The sequence below is a fragment of the Pleurodeles waltl genome, chromosome 2_1, assembly GCF_031143425.1.
Source record: "Pleurodeles waltl isolate 20211129_DDA chromosome 2_1, aPleWal1.hap1.20221129, whole genome shotgun sequence".
Lineage (NCBI taxonomy): Eukaryota > Metazoa > Chordata > Amphibia > Caudata > Salamandridae > Pleurodeles > Pleurodeles waltl.
The window spans coordinates 184,733,753-184,746,453 of NC_090438.1; the positions used below are offsets into that span (position 1 = coordinate 184,733,753).

The 12,701-nt window shown below is 43.0% G+C and overlaps 1 long non-coding RNA gene across 1 annotated transcript; it reads right to left on the reverse strand.

The window, feature by feature from the left end:
* Positions 1–1,419: 1,419 nt before the first annotated feature.
* On the reverse strand, positions 1,420–11,682 carry LOC138258601 (uncharacterized). Its single transcript, XR_011198447.1, has 3 exons — positions 11,591–11,682; positions 9,345–9,474; positions 1,420–1,637 (listed from the first exon to the last, which is right to left on the reverse strand). It is a non-coding gene; the product is annotated as an uncharacterized lncRNA (long non-coding RNA).
* Between the last annotated feature and the right edge of the window lie 1,019 nt (positions 11,683–12,701).

The window sequence follows — 12,701 nt, forward strand, 5'->3', positions numbered from 1 at the left end:
TGATTTGCACCTCTCATCAGGTGAATTGGGAGGCTGCCGTCCTCCGCAATCCCATCTCCCAGGAATCTATGATTGCAGTTCGGAGTCTGAGAGGTATTATAACTAATTCAGGAAGGCCCAGTCCTCCCTTCTCCCTGTTCATTTCTATACATACAGTTAAACTCTGCTCCATTTCCCAGCCTACACCAGCACAACAAGGACACAAGGCAGAAGAGGACACGATGTTAAGGAATTTAGGAATAATAATATTTTATCAAGCACAATACCGTTTTCAGGACAAGATGTATATTAGGCTTGGACATTAAACGTACAGATGGGTTGTGTCATTGACAGCAGTAATTGCTCCCTCGGCTGAGACTAAGCTGGCAGCAGAGGAGACACTCATGCCGCTGGACCTCTGGAGATAGGAGAGCAAAGGCAGTGCAACTACAAGAAGGGTCTTTGATCCCCCTTCAGAACAGAAAACATAATGCAATCTTGGGGGGACTTTATAAAGAACTGGGCACAGGGCTGAAGGTGCACCAGAAAAAGAGTTGTCCAGAGATGGGAGCATGTCCAAGGGTGCATATTACCAGGGATAGAGGTCTTTCTCCGACTAAAATGTTTAAGTATTAGGATTTTTGTTTGTGTAGTAAGTGACTCTCAGGTATGAGGCATCAGCTGAGGAGATGGGACAGCTATTGTTATCCTAAGACTGCTCCTTAAAATTCAAATAATGCTGTGGTGAGGAGGCCGTTAGAGTTGGGATACTATGGGAGTGGTTGTAAAATTACAGACCATTTAGGAGGGAAGTCTGTTTAAAATGTATGCATAATGGATGTTTCTTGCCTTAGTCATGGCATGGGGGCTACTTGAGGAAAAAGGGTTGATTAGGATGCTGGGTCAGAGGTATATTATTATACAATATATGTTAATGGCATATCAACTACGGGAGGGGAGGTTGATAAAGTGTTTGAGCTTACTTGGTTCCCCCAGGAATTAATATAGGACACAATCGCTAAGGAAAACGTGGAAACTGGAATGCACTGGGTCAGGGAGCATATTCTATTATGTGTAGAACCATGTTCTCTTTTTATGACCCCTGAATTACCTTATGTACTTCCTGGTTCAGGTAGTGTCAATCTCAGACACTTACTATGGGTAGCCCTGAGACTGTATTAGCAAATAAGAAGTACATGTATTACAGAGGGTGTTCAAACAAACTTTATATTGTTTGCAAAGCTTATAAATATTAGGTGCAAGCAGATTGTTCCACAGTATATATAGTTCAGATGTATATATTGACAAATGGTAAACCTTTTAGGATTAGAGCATTGAAACAGAAAGAAAGCAATAGATACATGAGAGGATGATGTCTTTCAAACACATTTTTAATATTATTTTTCATACACGTCTGATTCACTGTTTGTTGTGATTTTTTCGAATTTTCAAGAGGGAAGACGTGTTTTAACCTGTGTGAGTAGGACGCATAGGGCCATTTCAAAACTGTGGTGTAACATTTGTGGGGAGATAACTGAAGGTCTGAATGCATGATTGGTCTCCGTGATAATCATTCTCCGTGATCATCATTCCACTGCAGTCTGGGAGTGTTGCTCATATGTGTCTGATCTGCCATCTCTAATGCTCTGTATTGCGATCTAGGAGTCAATAAGATGAAGGAAAAAGCAAAATAATGAGTAGATAGATAAATATAAGGGTCATACATGTGAGAACTGGGTTGTTGGTTAAATTGGGGTGTGAGCCCTGGTCAAGCAACAGTCACAATCCCTTGTAGGGACTAATTTAACCTATGTTTGATTCTGGGTAGATTGGCACAAAAAAGCAGCCAGGCTAAACTCAACGGCAATGTGTAAAGTATTTATGCAGCACACAGCAATAAAGTGAAAGCACAACATAGGAAAAATTCTAAACCAATTTAGAAAAATTGAGAACATTTTATTAAATTATTTGACACCAAAATCATCAAAGCCAATTAGTAGAACCGGTGTTATGAATTTTTAAAGTTTGAGGTTCAAAGTAGCAAGTCCTCAGTTTTGGAAATGGCTACGTAAGGACCTTTAGCACCACAACCAAGGGTCTAGGAGCGGATGGACATGTCTTGGTGTTCAAGACTCACTCAAGCTGGGTCCATGGGTGGGTTCAAGATGTTGGGAGCCTGTTATGTCCCTGTGACCCTGAACAGGAGGCCAGCAAAAACTAGCCCTTGGAGTCACTTCTGGAAGTCCTGGGTGCAGGTGAAGATGCAGGGCTTCACAGAAGTGCTGGCCTCTGAAGGTTCAAGGCAGGCTCCTGGCAACAAAGCGGTCCTTCCACATACAGCAGGTGTCTGGTGAAGTGCACAGCAGGTCATCGTAGCAGGCAGTCCTCTGAGAGTCCTTCCCCAGGTCCAGTAGTGGACTGAGGAGTAGGTTTGAGAGGCCTATTTTTAAACCCTGGTGCCCTGCTCCTAGGAATTGGGAGAACTTTCCAGAAAAGTTCCAGGAGTTTCATGCCTCCTCTTCCCTGGCACCTAGCTGGCTGCACTGACAATACAGGGTAGTTAAGCCTATTGTGTGGTGGCAGAGCCCAACCTATTCGGGTGCAAGTCCTCACAGTAGTAATGAAACAATTCAAATAGTCACACACAGTAACTAACATTAGAACATTGGAATGCTGGGGGCTCCATTGAAAACAATGGAGTGCTGCGGGCTTTTACTGGCCGGTAAAAGCCCGCAGCGCCAACATTCCAATGTTCGCTTTGTTCACAGCAACAGCTGTGAACAAAGCCTCACGGAGCCAGAGGGGATCTTAATCCCCTCGGGCTCCGTGAACATTATTTTTTTTAATAGAACAATCTGCCCTGTGTGGCAGACGTTCTAATAGCCTTAGAACCCGCCGTAGCGGGCTCTACCGGCTATTAATGTCCCTCTCCCTTGTTAAATGCCCTCGCCTTCGGCTCGGGCATTTAACGCGGGGAGCGGGCCTTTAATAGCCGGTAGAGCCCGCTACGGCGGGTTCTAAGGCTATATTAATGACCCTAGACATAACTGAGCACTAACAGCCCCACTCAGTTATGAAAATTGAAGCCTAACATTAATAGCCACACACTGTAACCACCTGCTGTGGCTCACAAAGTAATGAGCGTCTATGCCCCATAAAGTAACAAGAACTGATGGCTTCATATAACAACAAGCATTAACGGGTTGACACAGATAGTTTCGTTGGTTGGCTCTTACTCCCTGTGCAGTGAGCGGTCCTTCCTTGTGGCCCTGGAGGGACAACGGGACCAAGGCTCAGTGCAGGATGAGGAAAAGTAGCACATGGCCAGAGCTGTTGGGTATGAATGCTGCTAGATGGATCATTGCCAGCACCAGGAGCCAGTGGTGTAATACTTTTGTTCACACACAACACTAGTTAAAGGACTTTCTGTTGCCCAGGCATGGCAAGGGTGCTTTGTTTTTTTCTTGCAATGTCCTTAAACAGCAATTCTCCTTAAAATGATTTCCTGGAAAAACACCTAAGTGGCCTATTGTATATAAAGTGCACAGTTGATATTCTTCCCATCAGGGCTGAAAGTAAGAGTAGAGACCATATTCTACATACAAGCAAGAACCTTTAAAACACCACAGGCACCCTATTTAATGGAGGACACATGCTATAACATAATGAGTAATAATACTTCTGTTCAGTTATTTCTTAAATCAGCCTTGCTCCTTTGCCCGTGTGGCTGCCGTTGGCCAGACCGAATGGCCAAACGGGTAGTGACGTCTTTTGCACCATGCATGCCATAAGAAAGCCTCCCTTCAAAAATTGTTGTGCCTGGATTATTCAGTTAGATGTGCCCCTGAGGTATTATTCTGATAAATCTCTAACACGTATTCAGAACAACATAGTAGAAGTAAAGGTCAGTATTAAAGCATACAATTGAATCTAACAATACACTTTTAACCCTGTTAAAGTAACAAGGGCAAGTTTGCTAAAACAATGCATTCGCAGTAACATCAAATAACACAGATTTGAACCACTTAAATTAAAGACCACAATCAGCATTTATTACACTATTAAATTCATGTTTTGCTTTTGGGAACACTTTTGACATTTCCCTATACCAGATCATTTGTTCACTGTACCTGTTTTGTGTGTGTACAATCAAGAAATCAGTCCTGATGAAGGCCTTATATCACGCTGGACACCGAAAGCTTCTCCAAAATGACTTGTGGTACAAACCTCCTCCTACATTCTAATTAATCACATTTATGTTTTCAAAATATTGTAATTTATCCTAATCCAAATGGTACTCCAAACCGCAGCACTAATCCTAATGAATTAAGTACTTAATTGTATTAATATTGGTACATTAAACTGAACTAAAATAGGGAGCCCTAACATTATTCACGTTAAATTAGAACATTGGAATGTTGGGAGCTCCATTGAAAACAATGGAGTGCTCCAGGCTTCTGATAGCCAGTAGAAACCCGGAGCAACAGCATTCCAATACTTGTGTTCACTGCTATTGCGAACAAAGGCCTCAGGGCTCCATGAGGCCTCTGTATTATTTATTAGAACATTCTGCCTTCTAGTGGAAGAATGTTCCAATAGACTTATAGTCCTTCGTAGCTGGGCTATACAGGCATTAAAGACCTACTCCCTTGTTAAAGGCTGAAGCGGGCCTTTAATGGGCGGTAGAGCCCGCTACGGCAGGCTATAAGGCTATATTAAAAAGAAACAGAACACTAACAAATGTTTAATCTCAAATAGTTCAATATGAATTAAATTATATTCAATACATGAATCTGAAGAAATTGAAATAGCCTACTCTAACCCTTAATATTGTATGATATGTTATAAGAACTTATCAATTGGACGTACACTGAATTGACTTGCTGCTATGATACCCATTACTAAATATTACTAAATATTATGGTGATGTAGATGATACAGCAGGACTAACAGGAAATCGTTTTCAGTTGCTGTCTGAAACGTGGATGGGAAGATTCTGATTGAATGGAAGAGGCTAGGAAATTCCATGCTTTTTCTGTGGTGACTGAAAAAGGAAGATTGCCAAAAACTGATAACCTTGTCCTGGTAATGTTTAAAATAAAAAAACACTGTTGGAACTAAATTTACAACTGGATTTATGACACACATGTTTTACTGCAATGAAAACTGGAGAACTTTGGAATATGGCTCCATGTACAATAGTCATGTACTTACAGGGGGTAAAGAACCAAGGCAGCCACCCAGTCCCCATCAACCAACCTCCGGGTGAGTGCACCATCACTTGAATGCTTCTACCCACTCAAAAAGCAGCTTGAGAAGGATGAGAGAAATCATGTTTTGCAGCTGCTTGAAAACCACTTTCTCTAATAATTTGGTCTGAAATTATTGGTCTAAGTGGGATCTAAATTAGATTTGTAGTGGTGCTTTAACAATAGCAGTTTTCAAACTGTCCAGCAGGAACATTTTAAAGATCTGTAGGGCCCTGGGAAAGACATATTTTGGGGTCCTCTGTTTGAAGCAACTTTGAATGTATTACCTTTGTTTCCGCTCATCCAAATCTTTGTGATGCCCAAGAATACTGAATGATATGTTTACTCTTCAGCAACAGGGGCAGAAGACCAGTCAACAGCTCAAGCTGACTAATTTCAAACAGCCCAATAGTACGAAAAGAAAGCTTCTATAAGAACTGATAAAGCCATTTCTTTTTGAGTTTGACTCTAGATTGTTTTTACTTGCAACAACATTTTATTCAAAATTCTGTGTCTAGCCTGCTTGTTACTTCCATTATAGAAAAAATAATAATAAGGGTGACTTGTTTTTTGGACTAATGCATAATATTAAAGTAATACATATGCACATAGCACATGTAATTGTAGCATAAATTGCTGAATATATGTAATCACAAATGAATTCCCTTCACCACTGCCGTTCTTGCTGCAACACTTAAAAATCAATACACCGATCGGAGGATTTTTACAATTCCATTGACATAAATATAATTACTTTTGTCTAATTTCTTTTCCTCTGCCTTGTCACTCTTCTCCTCTTTATTTGTGAACACATCCCTGGCTAGGCATTTACATGTGACCCTTCTGAGTAAAAGAAATGGAACTTGGCAGGACCCAAGGCATGTACAGGGAGATAAAGAGAACAGTAGAGTTAAAGGTGTAAAGTGGAGGCAGAAAGGTTTGAGATAGAGATGATTTAGAAAGATATGTGAGGTAGAGAGAGAAGTGAAGTACTTAAAGAAAGGAGAAGTAGCAAGAGTAATATTGAATTAGAGGAATAGTTAAGGTTTTAGAGTGCGGTGGAGAGGTAGAGAGGTAGACAGGGATATGGAGAAGGAAATGTAAAAAAGGCAGAGGAGTAAAGTCTTCCAAGGGATGGGGTAGGGAGAGAGGTAATGTAGGAAAAGGAGAATGAGAGCGATGTAAAGCAGGGACAGCTAGGCAGAGAGTTGAGACATAGAAAGAGAAGAAGATTAGAGAGAGCAAAACTAGAAGAGGTATAGAAAAACGGGTCAGGTAAAGGAAGTACTGGGGAAGAAAGAAAGCAGAAAGAGTGGTGAAGGGCTGAAGGAGGAATGTGTAGAGTGAAAAGATGAAGTTCAAAGGAATATGTGAATGAGAGAAAAGGAGATGGAGAGTTGTGAGACGTAAAAAGAGGAATTGATGGTGAGGTAGCGAGATTGTAAAGAAAGAGGCTGCGGGGATAGTTCGGGTGAAGGGGTGACTTGAAATAGAGAATAAGGTCCAGAAAGAGATATGTGTTCGTGAAGCTGAAAGAGGGATAAGTAAAGCAGTGGATGATGGAGAAAAAGAATAAAAGAAACAGAAATAGCCAAAAAGGTGTAGGATATTTAGAGAGGTGAAGTAAAAGGAACGGAGGTAGTAGGATAGGAAGAGGAGGTGGAAAGGTGAGGTAACACACTTATGGGGAGCACAATTGAGGGGTTAGCTAGTGAGACCAAGAGAGAGCAATTGGTATGAGAGGCACAGAGAGAGAAAAGAGACAGAGTTGAGTTGGGAGGTAGAGAAAGGGCTGAGAGAGAAGTAGAGGAGACGTGGTGTAGACATGGAGAAAGCGATGGATGGATGAGGTGGGGTACAGATAGAAATGAGGTTGTCTGAGAACTGAAGTAGCTGGAGGAGAGATGCTGGCAGCTCAGGTGGAAAAAGTGCCACGAGACAGAGGAGAAAGGGAAGAGGGAGAGAGAGAGTTTAGGTAGGAAGAGGGGATTGAGAGTGATAGATCTAGACAAAAAGAGTGGTAGAGAGGGGAGCAAGGTCATGAAAGAAGTAGAGATGAGGTCGAGTGAAGTATTTGGGGTAAGCTGAGAAAGAGAGGTGGGGTAGAGAGAGATGAGACAGGGAGAACAAGGGACATAGTGAAGTGGAGCTAGAAAGAGAGAGGTTAAAAACAGAGCTAAGCACAATGAGGGGAGGTGAAATAAAGAGGGTGAAATTACATGGAAATCATGCGAAAAGCTACCATCTGCCTGAGAATGTAAGGGTTAAGGCTTGGCAGGCCTGGCAAGCGCACAAAGGGCCAGATTTATTCTTTGAGTGCACCTCAGGGCAGCAAACAAAGTTGCTATGCTGAATTGTGCAACAGACAGACAGTGGCGGAGCGCCATATAAATACAAATGGCCTGCTGCTACACACCTCCCCTATTCCAGCACACAACCTTTGCACCATGGCACCATGGCACAGAGTTGTGTGTGTGCTGTCCTGCATAGGATCTGTACTGGGAGCATACCCTTCCAGTACAAAGTCCTATACCTAGAGAAGTTCCTAAACATTCCACAGATCCTATATGTGCTGTACAGTCCAACGCATATGGACTGGTATGGATGCAGAAGTGAAAATATTTATCTGTGTTACTGCCTACTTCAAGGAGGAGCTATTTTTACATAAAGCCCAGTCTGGCTTTCTTTAGCAGCTCAGGCTTTGCATCAACATAAAATACTATGGATGATTGCGTAACCCAATGCTCCACTGACGCAAAGTGGCACAAAGCAGCGCAAATCACTGTTTGCAGTGAGAAAGGGCACCTTTTCAGCGCAAAATAACATTTGCCCTGGAATGCAAATACCCTTGCAAGTTTGTGCTCTTTTGCGCCACTTTGCATGACGTTTCTCAAGTGCAAATCCTTAGTAAATGTGAACCAAAATTTCTGTTACGCATGGTGGGGAATCAGATTATAAAAAGAAGCTGTTTTTATGAGCAATGCTATTATGGCAGGAAATGCATCTGTTCACTGACTTTACAGGGGGCCCCTGGGAAGGTGGGGGCCCTGAGGAAATGCTCACTTTGCCCAAGTCTTAAATCGTCTGTGCTGTCCAGAACCCTGACAAGTAAAAAGTAGAAAGATGAAATAAGGCTGACAGTTTCTATGCTAAAAGCAGACTGAGATCTCAAAGCAAGCCTGCAGGGCCTAGTCCTAGTGGGGAACCTTCGGGCTGGCTTTGTTTAAATTTTGCAGGTAGGTTTTCTTTAGTGTATAACCTAAAGAGAATTAGACAATTAGACAATAACACCTTAATGGATCAGCACTGTGCCCTCATTAGTACAATTGCTCTTCTATACACAAAAATACCTTCACACAAAATGGTATTTACATATGCTTCCTTTACATATGTTCCTTCTTACATAACAGCATGCAGCACAGGTTTTATAACTAATAAATGGTTATCAGCAACTTTGCTTAAGTGAAAGTCGAAAACCTGTAATGGATGAAGGAAACATATGTATCCTTTCATATAGTGCAACTTAATAAATACAATCTGGATAGGCCAAAGCATAGTATTTAGAGATTCTCAGCTCAGTCCCTAAAGGTTAAGCCATAAGCAACAGTCCCCACAGAAGTATATGTGAAGTTCAAGCAATAACAATAATTTTAAAGCAAATAAAATGACACATTAAAATTCCTAAATCCATTTAAAATGATAAAGAAAATGCAATGAGCAAAAAGACACCAAATTAAATAAAATCGAGTGGGGAGGATGTGAATTTTTAACATTTTAACATTTTAAGGCAAAAAGCACCTAGAAAAAGTAAAGTGCCACAACAGTTTGTAGTTGACTGGTACCTAGGTGTGATTTCAGAATGATTATAATAGAGCGGAGGTAAAGCCCATCAAGGGAATCATTGTTTTAACATACTGATTTAGTCTTAGTTCTGAAAGTCAGTATCCTCCCGAGGGCCAAGGTCCAAGGCAGTAGCCAGTAAGGGTCCCTGGAAGTTGGCTTTGTGTCATCAAGCTTCCACTGAAGCAGTATGTTTTGGCACCACTAGTTCAGAGTGGAATAAAACTGAATTTCAAAGCTACCTAGGTCACTTTGCTGCTTACATAAGTTACCCACCTCACCCTAATTCAAGGTTTTGCCTCCTGGATTAGTCCCTTGTTAGCGCTCAAAAACCTCTAGTGGGTCAAGGCTGAAAGCTATTGTCATTCGGGGCTCCATAAGGTTGCCTACCATTTCCTGTGAGGTCCTAGAAAAAAACATAATGCATTTTCATTACAGTTATGACAAATTTGATTTTACCAGTAAGTCAGATTTTGAAAACTACTGTGAAAATACATTTGGTTCATGTTACCAACATTTTCCCAAGAGGAGAAACAAAATAATATTAATTATATCTGGCCATGCTCTTGGAATGTTCCTGGATAACGTAGCCTAAGCCTACACAGACAAAACAACTTCTAGGCCATTAGTAACGATGAGGGCACACTTTTCAAGTAGGTAGTGTTCTGTTTTTTTCAGTATTAGGTGCCTTGTCCTGTTGTGTTATAAGGCACAGCTTAAGAGTGACTTAGGCCCTTATTTATACTTTTTTTGCGCCGCGTTTGCGCCGCTTTTTGACGCAAAAACGGCGCAGACTTACAAAATACAATTGTATTTTGTAAGTCTGCGCCGTTTTAGCGTCAAAAAGCGGCGCAAATGTGGCGCTAAAGAAGTATAAATATGGGCCTTAGTATGTAAAAATACATTTTCTTGCACAGCAAATGCACTTTCGTTTTTCATGTGTCACTGCATCACTTTAAAAAAAACTGCAGCCCATTCAGTGTGCCGTGATACTCGTAGCAGCCATATATTTTGGCACATATCTGCATGGTATAAGTATACACTGCATCGCACATATGACCTTTCAACTTCCACACCACTTTTGCAATATTTGCACCATCTACCATGGTGTTGCAGGAAAGTTAAAATGACCAAATGGGTGAAACCAATATTAATTGTACCATTTTTTGGCCAGAGCGCATACTTACACAGTGGCACTGAATAGCAGTGTCACAGGGCACATAGCCCTACTGACATCAAAAATAGGGTTCAGAAAAAGAAAACCATTTGGTGTGAGCATGCAGAAAAGGCAAATTCCCAACAGTTTGCCCCCGTCTTTTTAGGTGAATCTTTTCAGTCACCAGATGCATTAGTCTTACAGGAACAGTAGCCCTCACTCACCATTGGGTGACATGCTTTATCATCGGGCCATGCTCCTCGTCAGGCCGGCACTGCAATGCCTGACGGGCCCTACTAGAGGGCTCTTTGCCGGAGATCTTTTTAAGAAAGAATGCCGGTAGTGAGTGGATGTGAGAGGGGCCCGTCAGGCATTGCAGTGTCGGCCTAACAAGGAGCATGGCCCGATGATGAAGCATGTCCATGTAGGGAGATTGATGCACTGGGCAACATAATTCTCCCTAGTTTTGTATCCCTGAAATTTTTGGGGGTATAGATACAAACAAGTAACCTGTAGGTTACACAGAGATCCCAAGAGTGACCGCTAATCTACTGAGTGCTCTTCTGCCAAAAGAATGGCAGAAATGAGCCCCAAACAGGATGAACCATGTCTTTTATTGCTAAACATCTGTGCATACAAGTACTCAAAGTGCAATGGACGAAGCCTTTTCTTGCAGAAAAAGACCTCTTTAAAGTGACGCTACCTGCATTGTGGCATTGTCTTGGGCGTTTTTACAGAGACAGTGGATGTTTACCGCCTGGTCCCTCTGTGTGCATAGTCACACCCCATGCTTGTGGCTCGATCCTGTGACATAAATCCCTCACAAAAGGACTGTGATGTGGCTGTTGCACCATCACATGGTGGACGTGTTCATTTTGTCGTTGACCTCAAGGGATGTGTTTGCGAATCCAAAGTTTAGACATTCTTTTGACAGGCTCTTTCAGTTGATTTGCCTTCCACCAAGCCGTTGGGTAGGATGGGCTTTGCTAAAGCAACGCTCGGTTGTAAACAAAGAAAGCTGTCGTTTGTCTCTGAGCTGTGTCAGGTGCAGGCACAGAGCAGTCATCACCTGGGTTCTGAAAGTGTTGCATATTTACAAAGACACATTTACCTGGAGTCCACGGCGATGTGCCTGGTTTCTATTCTCAGCCCTGTTGTTTGCGGCGCCGCTCTGAGCTGGTGATAATGGCCGCCCTCTTGAGCATTCCCTGCACAACAAGATCTGTTCATTTCCACTCCCTCCCCAGGGAAGCTCGCAATTCCATATGTCGACATTTCTCTTCACGCATATCACACCCTGCAGTCTCACTGATGCACGATGTTCGGATATTTTCTTACCTTTATTATGCATTCATTGTAGACCTACCTTTTGTAAAATGAAGCGCATTTTCTGCTTAAAAGGTGGGAAAATAAGGAGCCCAGAGAATCGCCTAAGGGGAGGAGGTGGGAGGTGACAGCAGCAAGGGACCAGTGCAGAGACAAACACATACGTGGAAGGAAAGTGGTTATGAGCAAGATAGGAGGGACTGGTGTGGAGCTGAGAAGAAGTAGCCAGCAGCAACTTAAGGACAAAAAGGATAGCAGTTAGGAACACGCAGTAAATAAAAAAGATAGAAACAATTCAGATCATCTATTGGCAGTGGCGGCCGGCAGCTTTGGGAGGGGAGTGGGGCGGGCCGGAAGCACGAACACACACACACTCATTCTTTCACACACAGACACGCACGCACACACATCCATTAACAACACTCATACCATTCAAACATGCACGCACGCACCAAACATTCATTTTAAAACATCACACACACTCATTCTTTCACACACGCACGCACGCACATCCATTAACACTCATAACATTCAAACATGCACGCATGCACCAAACATTCATTTTAAAAGATCACACACACTCATTCTTTCACACACACATGCACGCACGCACGCACATCCATTAACAACACTCATAACACTCAAACATGCATGCGCGCACCAAACATTCAACATTCCCCTTAGGTCAGCCAATGAGGGAAGGCAGCAGTCCCAGCTTCGTCACAGAGTGGGATGGGGTCAGTGTGACTGCTGACGCCACCCCCCTCTGTGATGAAGTGTCACTGATTGACACTCTCCCTGGGCGCTTCAGGGCTTAAACCTGAAGCGCCCAGGGCGAGTGTCAATGGGTGACGCTTCCCTCGTCACCCGGGGGAGGGCCTCGAGGCACCTTTGCCGAGCCGAGGAGGTCACGCCCATAGGAGCTGTGACCTCCTCAGCCCAGCAAAGTTCAGCTCAGGCAGCCAGGAGTTTGCGCAAATCACGCATGGCTCACTCCTGGCTGTCTGAGCTGGAAATAGCCTTTGTTCAGCCTGACAGACACTCTTCATGAGGGGCAAAACGGTGGGGCGGCGTGGCCCCTCCGCCCTAAAGGACGAGCCGCCACTGTCTGGTAAGCAAAAGGGGTGGGGAACCGAAGCAAGCCCAGGTCC